Below are 22,207 nucleotides of genomic sequence, written 5' to 3' on the forward strand. Positions count from 1 at the left end.
ATTTGTAAAAAAGGGATAAAACATTATTTAACTAAATCAGTAGGGCTAAGAGCCGACTCTTTATCATTTGTCACCATACCTGTCACGTTCTAACAAGTATGTAAGCGCGAAAGTGACGGGAATAGTGACAAGTGATAAAAATGGAACCATGCTGCCACTGCAGGCTCGTAAAGTTTTATGAATAAGGGGGTTAGTCTTTGTCGTAAAATATGTCAGAAAAGCGAAAAAGATTTAGATATCCTAATAATAATATAAAATTACAATTTATTGCAAATTATTATTAAAATATGTTGGCAAAATACAATCAGTCTGTATTTATATTTCCTTCGAAGTACTAAGAAACGTGACTCGATTATAGTACACAAACCACGTGCTTACAATCATATAAACTTAGTTATCGCAGTTACACACATGGTTATTTGATATATAAATGACCTTTAGATAACTATTCATACCCCCTATTATAACGACCTACACTGCATTAAGTGTTTTACGTATATCATAAATAATAAAATATGTTACAAAATTTACTCGTAGAAGGGTCATTCTCAAATTATATGACTGCGGTCAGACTCAACTCCGTCAATCTTTTCATACTTTTAGTATTTGACGGCGTTTAGACGCAGGCACAAATCTGGAGAATAGCCCAGAAGCAACCTCTCCCCATATGCAAGTGGCAAAGTTCTCACTTTTAACAGAAATGGAGAAAAATATTATCGTAATTTTTTTAAGCTTATTTTTTGGCACAAACCACAACCCAGATGGCTTGAGGATTTTTTTAATTAAACGATAACGTAGTGTGTTAGCCTGTCATCCTATCTGTATAAGGTAAACTTTTCTTGTATGTTTGAGAGAAAGAGAATTATGATAGGAAAAATTACTAACTACGTACACATTACACAAACATGCAAAGATTCTATCCGTTATAATATTGGTTCAGTAAACAGTCAGTCAGTATTTGGTAAAATATTTGTAAATTAGGCAGCAAAGTACTAAGTAAGATACACGTCACGTTATTTCTAAATACATCTACACAGAAAATAAGTCACTTAACGAAGGACTATTATTTTAAGATTTTTATGAATTACTACTACTAGGTAAACTCGAAAATGTCTTCGTCCAAAAAAATAAAATGTTTTGTATTTATATCTTGGGCCAAGAATTATTAAATATAAGAAGAAATATAAAAAACAAAAGATTACCTTGGATTCAATAAATATCTTGAGTAATTAAATTCTTGTCACAGAAGTTTCAATCTTGAATTTTGAGAATTTTACATTCTTAAACCGTTAGTGAGATTACCTTATTCCAAAGTATATAAATAGGATCATGATATATCAGTCGAAACATACCTGTTCTTGTTTAATTTTTTTTATTCTGTATAGTTACACAAATTTTGCAACATTTTTCAATGCTCTTAATTGCATGTAAATTTATGTATAAAACAAGAAATAAACCTGGGATTGTTCGCAAGAGTTATATTTTATACACGGTGCCCGCGAGGAAACGAAAAGATTTTAACGGTATATGTATAACGGTAACCGGATCGTATAAGAGACAAAAATGACATATAAACTTTTTTTTTCGCCCAGTTTTAGAGTTAATACCAATTAAAAAACGTTTTTTTATTGTGTTTCAGTGCATAACGCCTTTTTGATGGCGATCTCTATCACTATGGAACCTAGTTTAGACGCCCTTATTCACAGATATCAAAGTAACAAGGAACACTTTGAATAGTCTAGTTTTTACGAAAAAAAATTACCAATTCATATTAATCCATACATTTTCCAAGAACATATTATTATATATATATAAACAACCAAAATGTAAACAAAAAAAGAACAAAAAAATTTTTTTTGTGGCGGAATTGACTTTTCGTATAAGATTTTTGCCTTCTTATGACCTCAGAAATACGTGGTTATTTTTTTCCGTTTCCTCGCGGGCACCTTGTATATTGTAGTTTTATAGCCTTATAAAACTGGCAGTATTCCTTAGCTACTTAAGTAGGTACCTCGTAATTACCTCACAAATTGCCTTTACAATGGATCTGAGAACGTAGCCTCCAAAGTAAATCTGCACAATTACCGGTGTTATTTTAAAGAACGCAAACATACGAGAATTGGCTGCTATCTTGGGCTGGTTGCCAAGACGAGTCAACTTAAATTAGGCGAGTAGGTAGAAGTGCTCGATAAGGTAGCAGGAAATCACCACATCCGTTCGTTTGGATAACATTTAAGTTACTAACTAATCATCCTTATCAATATCATAATACATGCCTTTTTCTATCAATTGTAGTTGGTAATAATTATAGTTCGTAAAAGCGAGACACTTATGTAGTAAATATTTGAAGCACTCCATCTTACACAACAAAGTGCACAAGAATATATAACACATCCTTATGGCTCTACAAATAAAATTGTGCCAGATATTTTTTGCGCGTTTCGTTATGGGGTGTATACCAGAAGTAAAAAGAAAGATTTCTTTTGAAAATATTTACTATAAAGTAAACATTCAAAGTAATTAATCATTTTAGTTGAAAGCTTTAACGAAACGGATTAAATTAATTGGTGGCGCCCACAATAACTTAAAAAGTTTTGTTTTTTAGATCGTTCCCTAAGTGGACGCGGCCTATTTCTGGACAGTTTGTCCTTTGGGCATCTCAAGTATCCTAATGAACCTAGCGTACCTATACATTGGTTTAATGTGATGTTTTGACGGTAGTCAAAACATTACACAGGAAATTTACGATCGGCCGCCGACATATATATATATATATATATATATATAGGTATACTAGCTCCTTCTTGAAGAAAGTGTTTTACTTTATCTTTTTTATTATGAGACTCGTAAAATAGAATACCTCTACCTATTAGCAAAAGCTGCATATCTGTGACACTTCATTTGCAAATAAATAACTAATATACTTTGCAAATAATGCAAATGCAGGATAACTAAATAACATGATTTAAATATCATTCTGATGTCACTGTACGTTCGAATTGGCCTGATAATTGAAGGACTACATGCAACTTCGTGTTTCAAACGATTTTAGCGATACCACAGATTTAAGATAGGTATATGTAGATGTGTGCACTTACCCTGTAAGATAGTATCATGTTACTGGTACTAGGGGCCGAGCCAACATGACAATCGTTGACAGAAAACGCCAATCGTAACTTAAATAAAAACCGATCAAGTGCGAGTTCATTTATCTCGCGCACTGAGGGTTCCGTACAAACTTTCAATGTTATCATGTAACTTTAATCAGGAAGGACTTTTGACCAGAAGTATACAGCGCCATCTATGGGTAAATTGGCTAACTAATTTGCGCGATCTGTATGTATGTTGGTTTTTCAGGGATAATTCTTTATCATGAGAATCGATTTCAATAATTTTTGTTTTATTTGAAAGGATTTGTTTTGTTCTTTAGTGTCATCTCATAGCAATTTCAACTATAATAAACACCCGCAAATGGGATTAAATGGCAAATTAAATTATAAAATGTTTATTGTTATTTAAAAAAACGTTATCAAGATAGAGAGCTGATTTTATTTTTCCTGTAATCTTTATGATAATGTTATTACAATGTAAAAATCTCATATTTTTTTAGGGAATGGTATTTTTTCACATTTTCCTATTTAAGTAATTTTTTTTTTACTATGAAAAAAATAATAATAAAAATATTTGTAATATTCAATTTGAGCTCTTTCAAATGATAACCCCACTTGAGCTAGTAACTAAACTTTGAAATTTTGCCCCCTATTTTTATTGGGCATTTTCCATAATTAATATACTTAAGTAAAATAAAAAAATTACACTTCCAATATGTCTGGTTAGCGTTGTTCATTACTATTCCAAATTTCAAAACGATAGCTTAAGTACTTCTCGAGATATTTAGCAATGTGACAGACAGACGGATGGACGGACGAACAGAGTCGCACTATAAGGGTTCCTTTTGTACCTTTTCGGTACGGAACCCTAAAAATGTATGGACATAGTCACGTGACTTTTCGTAGCATCTGTCGCCCCAGTACATTTTTCTTTTCGTTTGTATCTCTAACAAATAAATACATATAATCATAACATATAAATCAACAAACCAAAGACATTTTTTATAAACTATCAGATAATCTGTACATACAAGTACTATAAATATATACATATATAATCATAAATAAAGGCAAGTTAGGCAGCGATAGGTAATGTAATTTCAAAAGATTTTTAAAAATGAGAAGGGATTTAGCACATGTGATATCTAACGGCAAAGCATTCCACAGTCGAACAGCTCGAAATATAAAAGAGTTGTTATAAAATTTTGATGAAGAAGATAGCGGGGCAAGAAGATGCTTCTCTGCACATCGGACGGAAGAAAGATAGTTGAAATGCTCTTTAAGATATAGACGGGTAGTGGGGTTAAAAAGAATATTATAAAGAAGTGTAAGAATGTGAGAATTACGGTGAAGGCGAATAGGAAGCCACTTGAGCTGGGTACGAAATTCAGAGACGTGGTCATATTTACGTAATCCAAATACGACCACATAAATAATACATATTTACTCGTATATTGATTATGAAAATTGTGCCAAGTTTGACCTGATGAGAAATAGAACGCGGACAAGCCCGCCGGAGCTGTTATTGTCCCTTCCTTTTAGCCTTTCGCTCACACGTACCTGTCATAAATAGCTTGAACTCCTCGATCTCCTCAGTCGGTAAAGGATCAACTGAGACCTCCTGAGACCTGGTTTGTACTTGTTCGTATGTCGATGTACGATTGTTATATTGGCTAGGCCCCCTGGTAAGAAAGCCATGTAGAGAATCCGCTGTGATGGCTTAAAAGACAAATCCCTTTTGCTTAGAAACTATTTGTAGATATGCAATTCCTCGTAAAACTTTTCGCGTACCTAGGTAAGTACGTAACAGTATATAATATATCGATTTATTGTCATTTTTCAGCATGTAATGTTTAACATTCATAAAACTTTACGAACCGGAATTAGTTAAATTATATTTTCTCTTTCTTACAAACACATAAGTTAAAATGACAGATAAATACAAACGATTCATTATAATTCGGGTTTGTAATGCGTTAATGAATAACGCCATAAGTAAACAAAATATAATAATTAAAAATAAAACTAAAACTTCTTCTACCTCGCGTTGTCCCGACATTTTGCCACGACTCATGGAAGCCTGGGGTCCACTTGGCAACTAATCCCTAGAATTGCTACGCCAATTACACTAGTTTTTACGAAAGCGCCTGCCATCTGACCTTCCAACCCAGAAGGTAAACTAGGCCTTATTGGTCCGGTTTCCTCACGATGTTTTCCTTCACCGAAAAGCGACTGCTAAATAGTAAATGATATTTCGTACATACATAAGTTATGAAAGGCTCAAAAACAACAAAACTAAAAATACTATTGAAATAAAACAACCAATAGTTACCTACTAAAACTTAAAAAGAAAACTAAAAACTACGGTAAAATACTAAAAGGTATAAGTTACTAACTTGCTTTTATTATATATGCACGATAAAAACGTGACATGTTGCTTCAACATATGATATGATCCAAAAAACATTTATATGGAAGTTCTTCCTAGCGGGTATTTTGTAACAAAAGCTGACGATAAAAGCAATGTTATTTTGTGACGAATAATACGAATATCGAACTCGTCACGTTTCAGTGCATTAACGCCTTTCACTGCGTGAAAATGTTTTCCACGTTTTTAAAAGGCCAATGTTCATACCACCTTATGTATGCCCCAAAGTATTACCTAAATAATATGGAGTAAACTTGTAATTTTGGGCGTATTTAATGTATTATAATCTATATAGAGCAATAGTAAAAATGTAATTGAATACTTTTATATTTTTAGGAAACAATGCCTAAATCACAAAATTATGAGTTTCGCTGAAGTTTAGTGGGTAAAATTATGACGTAAAAAATACTTGTTAGTCTAATTAATTATCCCATCATCGCAATTCACAACGGCATTCTGTATCTACTCTTATCCACTTGTCATTTTCTATTTATACCTATCCTATTTGACTGTTCATCGGCGCCATTGCCACTTTTCACAAAAGCAAAAAAGGCATCTATAAACTTTAAAATCTAGTGTGAGAAACCTGTCTGCTACGTTTTGACACAACTGACAAACGCTCAAGTTTACCTAGTAATCACTAAAACGCTTGTGTAGTGCATACTCCGGGCAACGCGACTCGAACTACGCGCGTTAGCACATACGGGAAATTTGCTTCATTGTGATTCCCGTTGATTGCGCGAGTGCAAGAGTGTGAAGTTCTAGAGCAGCCCAGAGTAAGGTAGCCTAGAGAACCGTAGAAATAAAATACACCGCTGATCAAGTCTTATAATACGGTCTAAATTAGAAGAATTCGCCGAACGTCTTAAATCTCCTTTTAAAGGCTCAGAATAATAGTAATAAAAATACGCCATTAAGAAATGTATGCATCCTAAAATGTTCTTGCAAAAAAAGTCTACTTTATGTAGAATTGGAGTTGCCACTGAAGAGACGATTCATTAACATGTTCAAGAGAATATTGACACCCCTACTTAAATGACGACTCCAAATCGTCAGGTGATAAGCAAAACTCACTATTACTAAAACATAATTAAACAAAAATCAACCTTAAAATATAATTAATATGGTTCATTATGGCTATGAACTTGTGGTGGTAATTAGTTAGCTTCGCTTGTCACCTGTCAAAATAGTCCAAAAACTCGATAACTTTACAACCCTTTACTACTCGTGTCCTCTCGGTGAACAATCGGATTACTTCGGATTCCGGACAAACAATACTTAAACTAAGGCGAGGCGACAAATCTATCGTTTTGCTTCATCCCTGTCTGATTGAAGCATTGCTCTAGCATTTGCTCGCAACGTCGTCTTAGACTGTTAGCACATTCGCAGCGCGAATAATCGCAAAACTGGCCGATAAATCGCGCGACTGGAGCGCGGCTAGTGCGGCGGGACATACCTAGTCATGACGCACCCGGAATTATGCTCACATCTTACATATTTAAATACATCTGTGAGTCTTTCACTAACTTTATTTTGCTTCCTAAGAGCAAGTATATACATAAAACCAAATCCTAGAATTGAACAATCAAATAATTAATCAATATCCTGGATAGATAAATAAATATCTTAGATACCTATCTATCCGTGACGTAACAATAGTAATGCTTGTTTTTTCAACGGCTATTATTTTTATTGATAAGGTTATTTTCAAGAACGAAACTGCTATTCGTTATATTTAAAAAAACTTATGATATGAGGCCGTTACAGGTTGCATGAAATGTATGTAGCTTTGCTGCTTAAAAATCTTGTGTATTTATGTGTAGTCAGTAAATTCATTAAGCACTTCCTAAATTGTATAAGAATGAGAATGAATGAATGTGACCTTTCAATTAACCGACTTCATAAAAGAGAAGGATCTCAATTCGTCGGAATCATTTTCTATTTTTGTTGTTTCTATCGAACAGGCTATACTGGTCCGCACGCTCTATTTATTTGCATATTATGTTTGGGCAGTCCGTCAATCTCGACACTCCATTAGCTAGGCTCTTGCATACCTGCCCGAGTTAATGGCACATAGCACTGATGGAAAGCATTAAGGCACATAGTAAGTAGGCGTGGGTCGGGGTTGCTAAGCTATTTACCCAGATCAAGAGCATAGGCCGTACAGGAGTACAATAAACTGATAGCTGCTTCTGGATAGTATCACTGGTCAATACCACTAGATTCCCAATTTCTATCGCTCGTATTTCAAAAATAGAATTTCGCCGTTTTCCACAGATATTCGAGTGACGAAATCGAGCGCTCGAAATTCAAAAATCGACCGTCTGCATGTTTTGCTGCTTCGCACATTTAAGGAAACTAGTAGTATTAGTAAAACACTTTATTGTACAAAAAAGAAACATAAAACAGGAAAAACACACATCATTAGTACAAAGGCGAACTTATCCCTTTCAGGGATCTCATCCAGTTATGCTTTGAGCAACACATACCTATAACCTACAACATACAGTAATAGTATGGGATATTAAATATAATAAACATGTAAACAACCATAACATACAATATGTACATTCTATACTAAAACTATAACTAAATGGTTAAGGATATTTATATATTTTTATTAATTTTTCATACATACTTAGTAATTAAATGCTACGTCTACCGCTATTGTAATGGCATTACAATGAACTCAAGTCCGAGATTCTAAGACAATTTTTTCAAGTATACTATTAGAAGAACTATTATATAATCTGTGTTATTAGGTAATGAGCGATCTAAAAAAGTGAAGAACAAGCAGTGAACGGAAAACATGGATTCCGCGTTTGAGAACATTACCGTTCAAATTCTCGGGACAATTAGCACACATACACAAATACGCCTACATTTAAATAAGACGATACGTTTACAGACCCTGTAATCAAAACTGATAAACGAATAGTCATCTCTATTACACTAATGTACACAACTAAGTGTAGATGAAATGCATATAACCTTCTTGCTGTACGTACTAGCAGCTGAGAGTTCGCGGTTCATATTTTGATTAGAATATGACATGGACAGGGATAGGTTTATGCCATAATAATATGAAGAACCAGTCAAATAATCCACGTAGAATAATTTTGTGCAGATTAAAAGATAACTAGTTAAAATGTTGTTATATGATATGAGAGACTATCCCAACACTTTCAGTTCCAACGGAAGTATTTTTATCGGAAATTGTGACCTCTGCGTGCGTTGTCTAAATGCAAGACGTGGCAATAAATTCTGGGCAACTGCAAGTGAAAATGCACAACGTAAGAAAGATTCGACAAAAAGTATTAGCCATACAGATATATATATATATTATATCTTTAAACGAGCAATTCTTGTATATTTATATATACATATATATATCGGGGATCTCGGAAGCGGCTCTAACGATTTCGATGAAATTTTCCATATGGAGGTTTTCGGGGGCGAAAAATCGATCTAGCTAGGGAAAACGCGCAGTTCTGAGTTTTTATATGTTTTCCGAGCAAAGCTCGGTTTCCCAGATATTATATAATTATATATGATAGTAGAAGGTGAATTCAGATGATCCATTTTTTCAGATAATGTGTGTATTTGATAAACAAATTAATTGAAAGATTGACAGAAGAAATATCTACATATACTATATATAGGAGACCGGGTATGGTTACCTCACGGGTTGTCACAGAGCGACCGTAATAAACCATTGAACAGCGGTTTTATTAAGCTGTGTGACCCCTTTTTTTTACAAGTTGATCTTTGAAATCAATAAAACATATTCTAGATCTCTTGCCAGGCATCCAAACAATTTCATGCCTCTCTATTTGGACAGCTTTTTTCTATACTTCGCTGGGAATAGCATCTTGTGGGAATCGGATTGTACCTAATGTATGACAAATACTACAATGTAAAATGACAATAAGTACCAAATTTGATTATTAATTTGAAATAACTAGGTAGTTTTTTATAGCTGCATACCATGAAAGATAAAAGGAAAATACAAATCTGTAATAAAGAATTTATTACAATATAGAAAATATCTAAATCAAACATAAGCTAATAAAATAATCTACTTTATTTGGCATAACATCATCCCTATTATCCTCGTAATCTAAAAAGACGTATGTTATTATAAAAGTAGTATGCAGCGTTTTAAATTAGCACGGTTATATTGAATAAATATCGTCATATTTCATAGTGAAGTTATCTGTTTACTTACCTACATGTGAAAAGTGATCCTACTGTCCTTGGAATGATCAGAATAACTTCTGCACCACTTCATGGCACATTAAGACATTTTTAATTATAAAAAAACGTTGTTTTTATAAACCGATTTAGCCATCTATCACTGACTGTCATATCGGTCGAACTGAAGTTGCCAATCGAGTAGTTTGTAAGCCCCGCCCGCCTTAGGGTAGTTTACGTTGGGCTATAATTGAGCGGTCAGAATGCTTCCATGTTTTATTTCCGTTCAGTGAGAACAATAAACTCAAAATATGACTTTAATATTAAGGTACACATATCTTTAATTATCTTGATATTAATCTTAATGTTTTATATAACTAATGAACAACCTATATTCTTTAAAATATACCCTTACTGTATTTAAATTGTGAGTACAAATTATTTACTTGAAAATTCAATCAAAGCGAAGTTTCATCGAAGGCATTAATTATCGGTTAGAAAATGTAGTAATCTACTGAACTCAAGAGACTACTTTTATGTAGTAGGAATATCATTAATATAAATGTTTTATATTAATGATATCATAATTCAATATTATCACGAGCGGTTAAACAACAACTTTCCCCCTTGTAAAACAAATAACTATTTATTGTTTCAACGAGCAATCTCACAAGCAGCCAAGACAGTTTAGATATTAAGGGTCAGTTACACCAAACCGTGTGTAACCGATAAAATGTTTGCTAATTTGTATTGCACGGGAAGTTAGTGAAGTAAAAACCTAACAGTTAATCAAGTAGTCCACTTAACCGTTCTAAAATCCATTGTCAAAGTTTTGATTTGCGGCGCGGCGTTCGATGTTATCAGGTTATTTATCATCAAGAACGTGAGGACACGACGTGTTCTGAGAATAATATATTCTACTCCAGGTACACATCGTTACAGTAAGTACCTGTATTTTCCCACATAAAATGCAAAGAAAATGCAAGCACGTGAGTATTCCAGGTAACACTAACCTTCGTCGTAAAATGCATCTCTTTTAACTAGCAACACTTCTGGGAATCTGACACAATATTCGCCACTGTGTAATCTATGATGGCAATAAGGAAAACGAGTTTTTTTTTAATTTGTTTGCCATACAAGCTTTTATCACAGACATCACAGCCTGAACTGTTTTTTGACATTGACTTACTGCTGCAACAGAGAGATTGAGCCCAAACTCAATGTCGTCTATGTTTAATTACAGATTACTCGGACAAAGTATGCAAAATTTCAATTCACTTTAATATCAGGTTGGTACAGCATAGTATTTACTGGTGTTACATTAAGCGAGAACCCTTACGCGGTTTAAGATAAAATAAAAATATCGCCTTTTTCTACTCAACCCGTGCTGTACTCTTTTTATGTCGTCGCGTCTGAACCGAGGAGTAAACCCCTTAGTGCTCCCCACAGCATGCACGTAAACCTAGCTAAATTAGATTACACCGCAAGGCTGGAAATTTCTCATCGCTTCCTGACACTCGCCTTTACTCAAACCAGTAATCGACTAATATAAAGTAAGGACCGTGAGTATCAAGATGACGGTTGTTTATTAGCCGATGGTGATGATGTTTACGTCGTTCGGTCGTTTTTTTTAAAGGATTTTTTTTTATATTACGTCGATGGAAAACAAGCATACGGCCCGCCCGATGGTAAGCAGTATCCATAGCCTATGGACGCTGGTAACTCCAGAGGAGTTACATCTGCATTGTCGACCCTGACACTCCACACCGTCGTTGAGCTTAAGGTTGCCATCCTTACTCACCGGCAGGAACACAACACTATGGGTAGGGCCTAGTGTTATTTGGCTGCGGTTTTCTGTAAGGTACTTCCACTACTTCCCCAGCTGGGCTCTACTCTTGATCTGGAATGACATCCCCTGCGCTGTGCCCTACCACACAAAGCGAGATGACATTCACAATACCCATACCCCTCTTAAACATTCACAATGCCGATACCCCTCTTATATACCAGAAAGGTAGATGTAATTGTAGTTCTAGGTAAGTTCTTAATACTTAAGTCAAGTTTAAGTTTAGTTAAGTTTGGTTTAGTTTGGATCAAGCGTATCAGGTTGGTGGTAGTACCTATCAACTGAGAGCTAATGACTTACGTAGTTAGTAGGTACAGAAATATGGCAGTACTAATCAAAGGAGAAGCATATTAATTTGCTTGAGAAAATCAATTATTTTTTGTAGAAATTTCAAAATAAAAGATAACCCACTCAAAATCCATTACAACTATTTAAGCCTAATCACTAAACAGAGATCACACACATACTGGTTACCTTGAGGAGAGTGTGTTGCTTGTGGTGGAAATGGTTCAGGCTAGCGCTATAAAACAGCGCATGATTTAACGTCTTAAAAGAAGACCAACGGATCTTTCAATTTTAATGGATGTCTTGAAGTGCTTCTTATCCGTGAGAAATCTGATGAAACAATAGTGTATTCTTTAGCGTTTCTGTAAAATCATCGTCCTTCCAATACTTCCGTGAACCTTAAGACATATAAAAGATCCTCTATTATGGCGCTCCTATTGACGCTCTTCGTGACGGAGCGACAGCTGTCGAGCAATTTTCGACTTAAAAAACGTTTTAATATATTTAATCTAATCATACAACCCTCAACACAAGCCTTATTGAGCTTACTGTGGGACTTAGTCAATTTGTGTAATGATGTCCTATAATATTTATACAGGTTATAAAGGTTTCTGTAAAAATGTTGTATACATTTATCTGTAACGTCCTTATTTAAATGTGATGGAATATAATAACATTTAGTACGCACTGCGTGGTTTTTCTGCTTTTAAAAAGCATTCCGAAAGCACAATTGCCTTGGCATCTACCAAAACAATGTCTTAAATCAGCAACATCTCGCGAAAAGACTGCTTAGAATCAGCGGCGTATTTTGAAATTCACACGAGCGCAGCAACTTATACCGCGCCCGGATCAACTCGCCAAGCCAATAAGCCAGAGAGCTTCACTAAACATTTTATCTGAACTGTGAACTCGGCCCTAGTATAAAAAGACCTCATGATTTATAACTTCTATGAGTAATGAGAGATCTCGCTTGTATTGGATTTACTAAAGGCAATGCGGGTCTGAAGCGTTCTGAATAACGACACGGAACTTGTCTTAACCATTAGATATCTCTATGTATCTTGGTATTTTTATGTTAAAGGCAGAAAAAATACTTTAGATAGTATCAAATAAACATCATAGGCCGAAAATTTTCGCTATTTTTGGTTGACTTAAAATTCATGAAAAAAGTGCGAGTTATTTTGCAGCTCAAACTCGATTGTCATTATCAGATCGTCTAGATTGCACTCAATAGACCATTCCACGAATGTAGGTACCAGAAGGACTACAGTACGTGAAGAATGGACGGATTGTGACCACTCTGACATAGAAGAAGAGAAGAGAGGGTATCTAGTCCGTAGCACAGTTTTATGGTTGAGCATTGGGCAAGACCGGTAAGAATCAAAGTACTATGCCATTTTTAATTTGTACTCAGTATGCCAATCGAAACGACAACAGTCATGCTATATTTCAGCTTCGGATAGCAAACGATTGAAAATGATTGCAGATTTAAAACATACACTTGGAGTTTTTTTAAGAAGTCCGAAGGTTACCTAACATCTTACTAAAATTCGTCAATCTTAAAAAGTCAAATTACATAACATTTTCTGAAGATAAACGTTCTTAAAAGTAATGTCCCGAAAAAGTGGAAATTCGAAGAAACTATCATCACTTTTCTGTTCGCCCTAATTGAGTAAAACACCACACTGCATTCATAATGAGTCGTTACGGCTGCAACTTAAATTCAACTTTCAACTAGCTGTTTAAAACTTTCAGGACTGTGCCTGACAGACGGACAACTAAATTATGCTAAGTAGGTAATAGCTACGTGATGTCTGAACTTGTACCGAGGAGTTTCGTACGTGTATTGTTATTGTAGTTTAGTTTCTGAACCTGTCATAAAGGCACAGGTTTTGGTGTTGCTCTGCGGTTAAGAAATCATAAAATAATACCCGGTTAAGTGTGAGTTCGATTTACTCGCGCACCGAGGGTTCCGTACAAACTTAGAATTATCTCATGTAACTATAAAGACGAAAGACTTTTGATCAGAAGTACCCATACTAAGTATAATTGTGTACAGCGCCATCTATCGGCAAATTGTCTAACTAATTTGCGCGATGTACTGCACATATGTTGGTTTTTCGAGGTAATTCTCTATCATGTGAACCGATTTCAAAAATTGTTCATTTATTTGGAAAAAAAAAGGTGTCTTTAATGTAATCTCATAGAAATTTCATTCAAAAACAATGTTAAGTTGGTTAAATTGCAAACTGAATTCGGGATTTTTTTTTTCATTAAAAAAAAGTTACCAAAACAGAGGTTTGATTATATTTTTCCTGTATAATTTATAGTAATGTTAATATTTTGTAAAAAATGTTCATAATTCTTCTTTCTTTAAGTAGTACATACGACATCCCACACATCGACATCTAGGCTGAAGTGGTCATGATCCCGGCCGGTATATCCTTTCTTATATTATAAATCCGAAAGCATGTAAGTTATAAGCAGAAGCTAGTATTCAATTGACAGATTGTAATATAAATTTAAAAAAAAGAACCGTATTTTTTAAGCGTATAAGTAAGAGTATGTCTCTACTATTACTTAATTGTGAATATAAATATTATAGGGACATTCTTACACAAATTGACAAAGGCCCAAGGTAAGTTCAAGAAGGTTTGTGATGTGGGTACTCAGACAACTATTAAAAATACAAATATTTAGATACATAGAAAATTGGTAGACAAATATTTTATACAAAAGACATAAACACGCGTGCCCCCGCCCGCCCGTCCCCCGTTATATGCTATGGGAGCGCGACGGCACGTGATTGATCTTTATTTGTTTTTTTTTTTGTTGACAATATCGAAACGAATACGTATATAATAGTAGAGTTGGGTACCAACTGCCCATATATGAAAAGTACGCAATTATAGTTTGGAATACGAAATCTAAATTCAACCATTTCAACCATTACAGTCGACGAGTAGAAAAAATATTTTATTGAATAATACTTATACATACTTCAACAAAATATTTTAGTCGCAATAGTAAGATCATATTTTTACTGCAGTATTTTACATTATTTTTTCTTTCTTACCAATAACATTGTCAATGGGGCGACCTCGGGAAATGTAGCGGGGACATGAGAGATAATTGGCAGCGTTACCAACGTCTCTAACAAACCGACCAAGCGCGTGAACACGAACGATACGTGCACTGCCGTGAGGCATACATGCGCTGTATATTGGAACAGTATTCCTGGAGCATTTTCACCGTATTAAAATCACCTTAGAAGAGAATATAAATAATACAGACTGTCAATAACAATACCGTGCGTTTCTCGTTATTTATTGTTGTAGATTTCACTAAAATGCGCCTATTATACGTCTAAAACCGTCAGTAACGCCATCTAGTGAGCTGTCAAAATGAGAATGAGAGCGAATGAAATAGATACTTACTCTTCAGTTTTTTCTTCAGCAGAACTCAAATTGCCTTGGAATAAATATGGAACTGGGACCTCACTACTTTAGTGCTTTTTACAACATAATACTTAAGATGAGAGTGGAGGACCATCGCGAAATCGCCTTTTCATGCAAACGTTGTCCTCATTTTCCTGTCTGGATATTAACATCATTGAAAATATTTTGACACAATTGGTTGTATATCAACCACAGCTACGTTTGATTTTTTTCGAATTTTTAATTATTCTAAGAGTTGGAGCAATTAAAGAATTGTATGAAATCTGTTTTTCGCTGCTCTTTTTGAAATAGGTAATCGGACCCAAAGATATTACGGGTCGAAAAAAGTCAAACTTAGGGGCCTAGCTATGGTTAATAAGTAGCGCAGCATTGTATGGATACTTTCTCTCTGCTCAAGCCAGCATGAAATACGTTTAAAATTATTATAAATCATCGTGAACTCTGCTCTGAACTCAAACAAACAGCTGGGGTAAACAAGAGATTGTCGGAAACGGCGCCATCTTAGCGACGCCATTGCATCCGCTGTCCTAAACTACTTCCGCTGACAACTTCCTTCCCGCAGCTCCGCGCTCATTTCATTACAATAACTTAAACAGACAAGATTATACGTATAAACGCCCCATTGGGATAAATAGTTTCATTCCTGCGAAAACTCATTTCAATAAAGTTTTCGTTGAATTTTCCGGTCGCTGGAAAATAAACAGAAAACGTTTCTCTGGAATTAGCATTTGCTGAAATATACTGAAGATGAATAAACCATTTGTAGATTGGTTGTTTCATCCGTTTCGATCCTGAGGATTTGGCGGCTATTTATTTAATTGTTATAAATGTTCTGATTAAATTATAACCATGCAATAAAATTTATAAACTAAATTTTCACGTCAATCTAAATCAAATCAAATCGCGTTAGTAAATTGTCCAATACAATTACAATATAACATTATAAGTAAGGACGCTAAGCAGGAAGAACTTTGCACATTGACACGCCTGTCCTATCACTATCGCGCGTGTATTGCGGTCCCGCTCGCACGGTGGCATTGACCGCCGGCAACATGGGCATCATGACGATAGAGAGAGGAACAGGCGGGTCAATGTAAGAAATTCTTTGTGATTAGCGTCCTTACTTTGCAAATGTTCAAATTGGCTTACTGATATTTTAGCTACGAGCCAATTCAGTTTATGTCGTGCTCGCTATACATTTGAAAGACTAGTTTTAACTTAGAAAGACGCGTTATAAAAAAATATGGGCTTAAAATCTAAAACTAAAAAACCATCCAAGTGCGAGTCGGACTCGCACAGGAAGGGTTCCGTGCCATTATCTATAAAAACGGTCACCCATCCAAGTACTGACCCCGCCCGACGTTGCTTAACTTTGGTGATTGGATGAGAACCTCGAGATTGGGAAGAAATATTTATTTTCTTTTAGAATTTGTTTTTACAGCGGTAACAGAAATACATAATCTGTAGAAATTTCAACTGGCGAACTATCACGGTTCATGAGACCTGGTGACAGACGGACGGACGGACGGACGGACGGACAGCAGCGTAATAGGGTCCCGTTTGACGTTTTGGGTACGGAACCCCAAAGACATTTCTATTACCTACTTAAATACTGTCTGTCTGTGCACAGGGTGTTGTAGGTAGGACAATATATTCCAGAGATCCACTAAGAAAGGATTCTTTTTTAATTCAATCCTTAAGGGGTTATAAAAATATGTGGTTGATCCTTATTAACTTATTACCTTTCACGTGGAAATATCGGAAGCTAGTCGAATATAAAATGAATGTAGGACCCTAGCTGTTTGCGGGGTCAAGAAGGGCATCGACAGGAGCGAGGTCCCTGGGCGCTCGTTAATTAGAAGACACAGTACCTACATCCCATATCGGGGACCCCGTGTCCCGAGATCGAGCGGAGAAAACATAATACACGTGGTAAGTTTTGCGTACATTGGAAAATAATATCTTATTATGAAAGTAAAAATAAACAAACACCGTTACTATCCCGTTTTTAATTTTTAGACATAAAGCTAATGTAAAGGTCCCTTTTTTTAGTTTTTCGTAAATATCTTGTAAGTACCTCAACGACGGCCCATAGCTAAAAAGTTCATACATTTACATAATTTTTTTAAATTCGATACACTTTTTTTAATTATAATACCCATATTTGGGGTTCGATGCGGTGTAATAGCACACAGGCGTATTCTAATTTTAATCATAGGATATGAATTAGATGTGGATCGGATATGTCAGTGTCAAAAGTGACGTTTTTGGTTCAGGTCCTCTAAAGAAGATTGGAACCATCTCATATTGGAATGGTGTCAGATCACATTATATTGTTGGAATTGGTCTGTCAGTCCTTCCACGGGCCACAAAATATATCCAAACCAAAAGATACCTAAGTAAACTTCATAAACAAAAAACAAAACGTCACTTTTTACAGTACTCGTAATGTTGTGTTTTTGGAGAAAAGTGTGTACCTTGCGATTTATATTATTATGATATGATTTGAGACAGCTTTGTATTATCCCTGAATGCCATTTCTAGCTCAGCATTCCCAGGAGGACGCGAACGGGAACGGTTCTGAACGAATATTTCGTGATTTTCTGTAGCTGGGAGTCTCTGGGGCAATAAACCTTTAAATTAAAACTACATCTTTTATATACCTTCGTTTAGGTTAGACGTTCGAACGTGTATTTAGAAGAAAGTAATTTTCTAAAGTAAACTGGAAAATATAACAAATAGCACAAAGATCACAGAGTAAAAAGGTACCTATGTACTCTAGTAAATTAAATTCAACATTATTTTTTCATATATTAAATGAAGCTGAAATCGAGAGTACAAAACTCATTTTAATTTAGGTTGAAATTTTGAAGAGTTTCATTCGCTTCCCAGTTTCATTCATTACATTTTCATTAAGGTTATAGAAAAACAGGATGATGCTCTAATGTATTGCAATGTTTTCATTTTATTTTTGTGGCTATACTGGCTGTGATGTACATATTTAGAGCAAATGCTCGGTATTAAATTAATTAAGGTGCAGTAGCTTCAGAAAGCGGAGTTTTATAAAATCGTAGCGCTATTTTGGATCACAATACGTACAGTTTTTGATTTTCGCTCGATAGAAAAAAATAAAGAACATAGGTCTAAAATGCACTTTAGAAATTTGAAAATGCACAAAAGCTAAAAATATGAAAATTGCTCCTAAAAATCGGCAATATCAAGTTTTGTGTTAAGAACGTATCCAATCATTATCTCAGTCATAAGACGTCCACTGCTGAACATAGGCCTCCCCCTTGGACCTCCACATGTACCGGTTGGAAGCGACCCACATCCAGCGTCTTCCGGCGACCTTAATAAGGTCATCTGACCATCTTGTGGGTGGACGTCCTACGCTGCGCTTGCTAGTCCGTGGTCTCCACTCGAGCACTTTTCGACCCCATCGGCCATCTTCTCTGCGTGCAATGTGGCCTGCCCATTGCCACTTCAGCTTGCTAATCCGGTGGGCTATGTCGGTGACTTTAGTTCATCTACGGATCTCCTCATTTCTGATACGTATCGATTTTTTTTATTTAAACAAAAAAAAAACATTATATCCTCGCTCAGGGGCACGCACTTCCATCTCGTTCACGCTTATGCTTGGTGAGAGTGAGAGAAGAATTCGAACTTACTAGGCCTTAAGTAGCATTTTACGCTCCTCTATTTATTGTCTATAATTGTGTATAATTGTAATAGGATAAGATGAATTAACAACTATTTATTTTATATATTGCAGCTAATAAGCTAATCTAATAGTCTAAAACCATGAACAAACATTAGCCTTTTTTTCCTGTCAAGTATGAACATGTTACCATGCAAAAAAAAACATATTTTTTCTTTATAATTAATTTAATATATTAAATGTAATTTTTATATAAGATTTAAATTATTTTAACTTAAGCTACGTATTTTTTTCCTTACAAATAGTTAAGTTTCGCGAACATGAATGACTGGACTATAAGGTTTAGGAATTGTCATTTAACAATATGGACAAAGGTTCTATGGTTCAAAGGTGTTCATGTTTGGGAAGGAAAGAAATACTCGCCTTTGATCGGAAAACGATTGAATAGACCCCAGAAGTAAGTACTTGCCAGCCAGTTTGCCCGCAAGTTAGATGACGGCTAATGCTGCCCGGGGCCCTGGGGCCCGCGAAACTTCTGAGGGCCTACAATTAAAATCGAAATTTCTTTATGTGCTTCTGTATCGCTCTTGCACATTTGAACGATAGAGAGGCAGATAAAATTTCGTTTTTTGACTGCTGCGGTAGACCCTCTACCTCCGAGTGGAGTCGTCAGACAGATGTCGACACTGTCTACATGTTCGACTAACTAAAAACTTGTTTCTAACATTAGGAGCGGTCTAATAGCCATGCCAGTTAGTCGAACTAATATTCGAATTCCAGGATTGTTAATTCAAAGATTCAAAGAATTTCAAAGTGCTAATTTAAATCGAAAATTGTCTATATGAGTTGAGGATTTAATAGATATTGAACAGGATGAGTTAGACACCTATACATGCGTGACCAAAAGGGTAAAAGTAAGTAAGTATTGCTTATTAGTTTGATCTAAACTCATCTGAGCCCACATTTGATGATCCCGACCGATTTTTGAGAATTTTGGCGTGTTTAATTAATGATATTTCATTTCATTTCAAATAGACTCATATTGAATTTGATTCCAGTTGAACACATGAAAATATTTATGCACTTTGTCACTTCTAGCACTTTGACAGTAATTAGTGTACCTTCCCGAGAGCACTCTGCATTCATCAGTACGAGGACGGCGTATGGCATAAAATAAAACCACTTGTATATGAGTACAAATGCATCTCAAATAGGTGTGTAATTTAAATCGTTCATATCTTTAGAATGTACTTGTACTGTTTTGCTGAAAAGATGTGTCCCGCCGAGTTTCTTGCCGGTCCATATTGGGATACCCTCCTCCAATTGAGGGGGGATTTAAATCTTCTCGGGTCAGAGGTGTAGGGTTAGAGCCGGTGTAGCTTTATTTGACGTTCATAAATAAATAAATATTATAGGACATTATTACACAAATTAACACATAACATGGACATAAGTGCATTGTAATATGCCTACTTGAATAATAAACTATCTTCATCTTTACTTATTTGATATTACTATAATTTACATTTTCCCCGATATTAAAGAGGATTTATCATTTTTATAGAACCCTTTCTTTGCTGACATTAGAAATTAAACGTTAAGTAAGACTAGCACAAGTCAAGTTAGTTAGGACCAAATGAAGTTTAGTTTACTTTCCTTCGTAAAAACCTTGTATGGGTGAATCATCTTTTTAGTGTCCCATGTTAACGGTTAGTTCTCCAGAGGAAAAACAATCCTTAGGATTTTAATGGTTATTTTCCCCCTTGACAACGTATATTTTATGGTATTTAAATTTACAAAACACGCATAGTTCTGGTTGTTCAAATCAATTTCCATAATGGTATAAAGTCAGACCAAGCTAAGTTGGCAGCGATTTTGATAGCCCAGCTAGTGCAAGTGTTAAGTAAACGTCATAATTTCAAACATGTTTGACTTTTAAAATAACGCTGGCACTATCTGGGCTATCAAAATCGCTGCCAACATATCTTGGTCTGACTCTATCTACTAAACATGTTAGTATAAGTAGAACGTGATACAACATTTCTACCAATAAACTGTGCCAGTATTATGAATGTGCCCTTAGACAACGGGACAGAATACTGAAAACAAAAGCTGATCCACTCCTATACGAGAGACTGCATAAAACAAAACGATGTCTGTGCGAGTGCAAATTGACACCTTCCCAGGCCACATTCATTATTCAAATCGTATTACCTCGTCCGATGCGACTCGGGTCAAACATTTCGCTTAAATCGTGTCACCAATCATGAAAGGCCGTAATTTATGCGAATGTCCATTTCGTAGCTTTATTGTCTCTCATATTCTGCCTGGAAATAATTGAAGGACCCTTTATAGTTTTTTATGGCTATTTCTGTAACAATGTAAATTTAGTCTGAACAGACTTTCTGCTCACAACGTGATTTCTGGCAATTTCAACACAACGTGTTTATTCTACACCTGCTAATGAAATAAACATAAATAATGTCTGTTTAAGAGAGGTATGGGCATTGTGAATGTCATCTCGCTTTGTGTGGTACGGCACAGCCAGTGGATGTTATTCCAGATCCAGAGCAGAGGCCAACTGGGGAAGTACCTCCACCTTACAGAAAACAGCAGCCAAATAACACTAGACCCTACTCATAGTGTTGTGTGCCTGCCAGTGAGTAAGGTTGCCAGAGCTCAACGAAAGGGGGGGGGGCGGGTTTAGGGTCGGCAACGCGCATGTAACTCCTCTGGAGTTGCAAGCGTACATAGGCTACGGAGACTGCTTACCATCAGGCGGGCCGTATGCTTGTTTGCCACCGACGTAGTATAAAAAAATGTTTTAAACAGGTACATTAAAACAAAAATGCTCTTTCTTAAAAGTAAATATGTAGTCAATAAAACAGGATGTGCTATTCATTAATAACAAGTTATACTTATTCAAACCTAACCTTTGCTTTTGACATTATCGTACGTAATTGGTAAAAATGAATATTGAAAGTGTTTGAAGTCAAATCTTTTACACAAATGTTTTGTGTACTTGTGGTTGATGCGATCCGTGTTTTAAATTAAAGACACATTAAAGTGAAGAAGACAGCTGCGTCTTCTTCACTTTAATGATTTTTCGTTGTCGTAAACATCATTAAAACATTATGAAACGATATTTCCAATATTTTTATTATACGGTGACTTTTCAACGTGGAAAATTTAAATAAGAGAAAAATATGTAGGTATTTGTGATAGATG

The sequence above is a fragment of the Cydia pomonella genome, chromosome 8, assembly GCF_033807575.1.
Source record: "Cydia pomonella isolate Wapato2018A chromosome 8, ilCydPomo1, whole genome shotgun sequence".
Taxonomy (NCBI): Eukaryota; Metazoa; Arthropoda; class Insecta; order Lepidoptera; family Tortricidae; genus Cydia; species Cydia pomonella.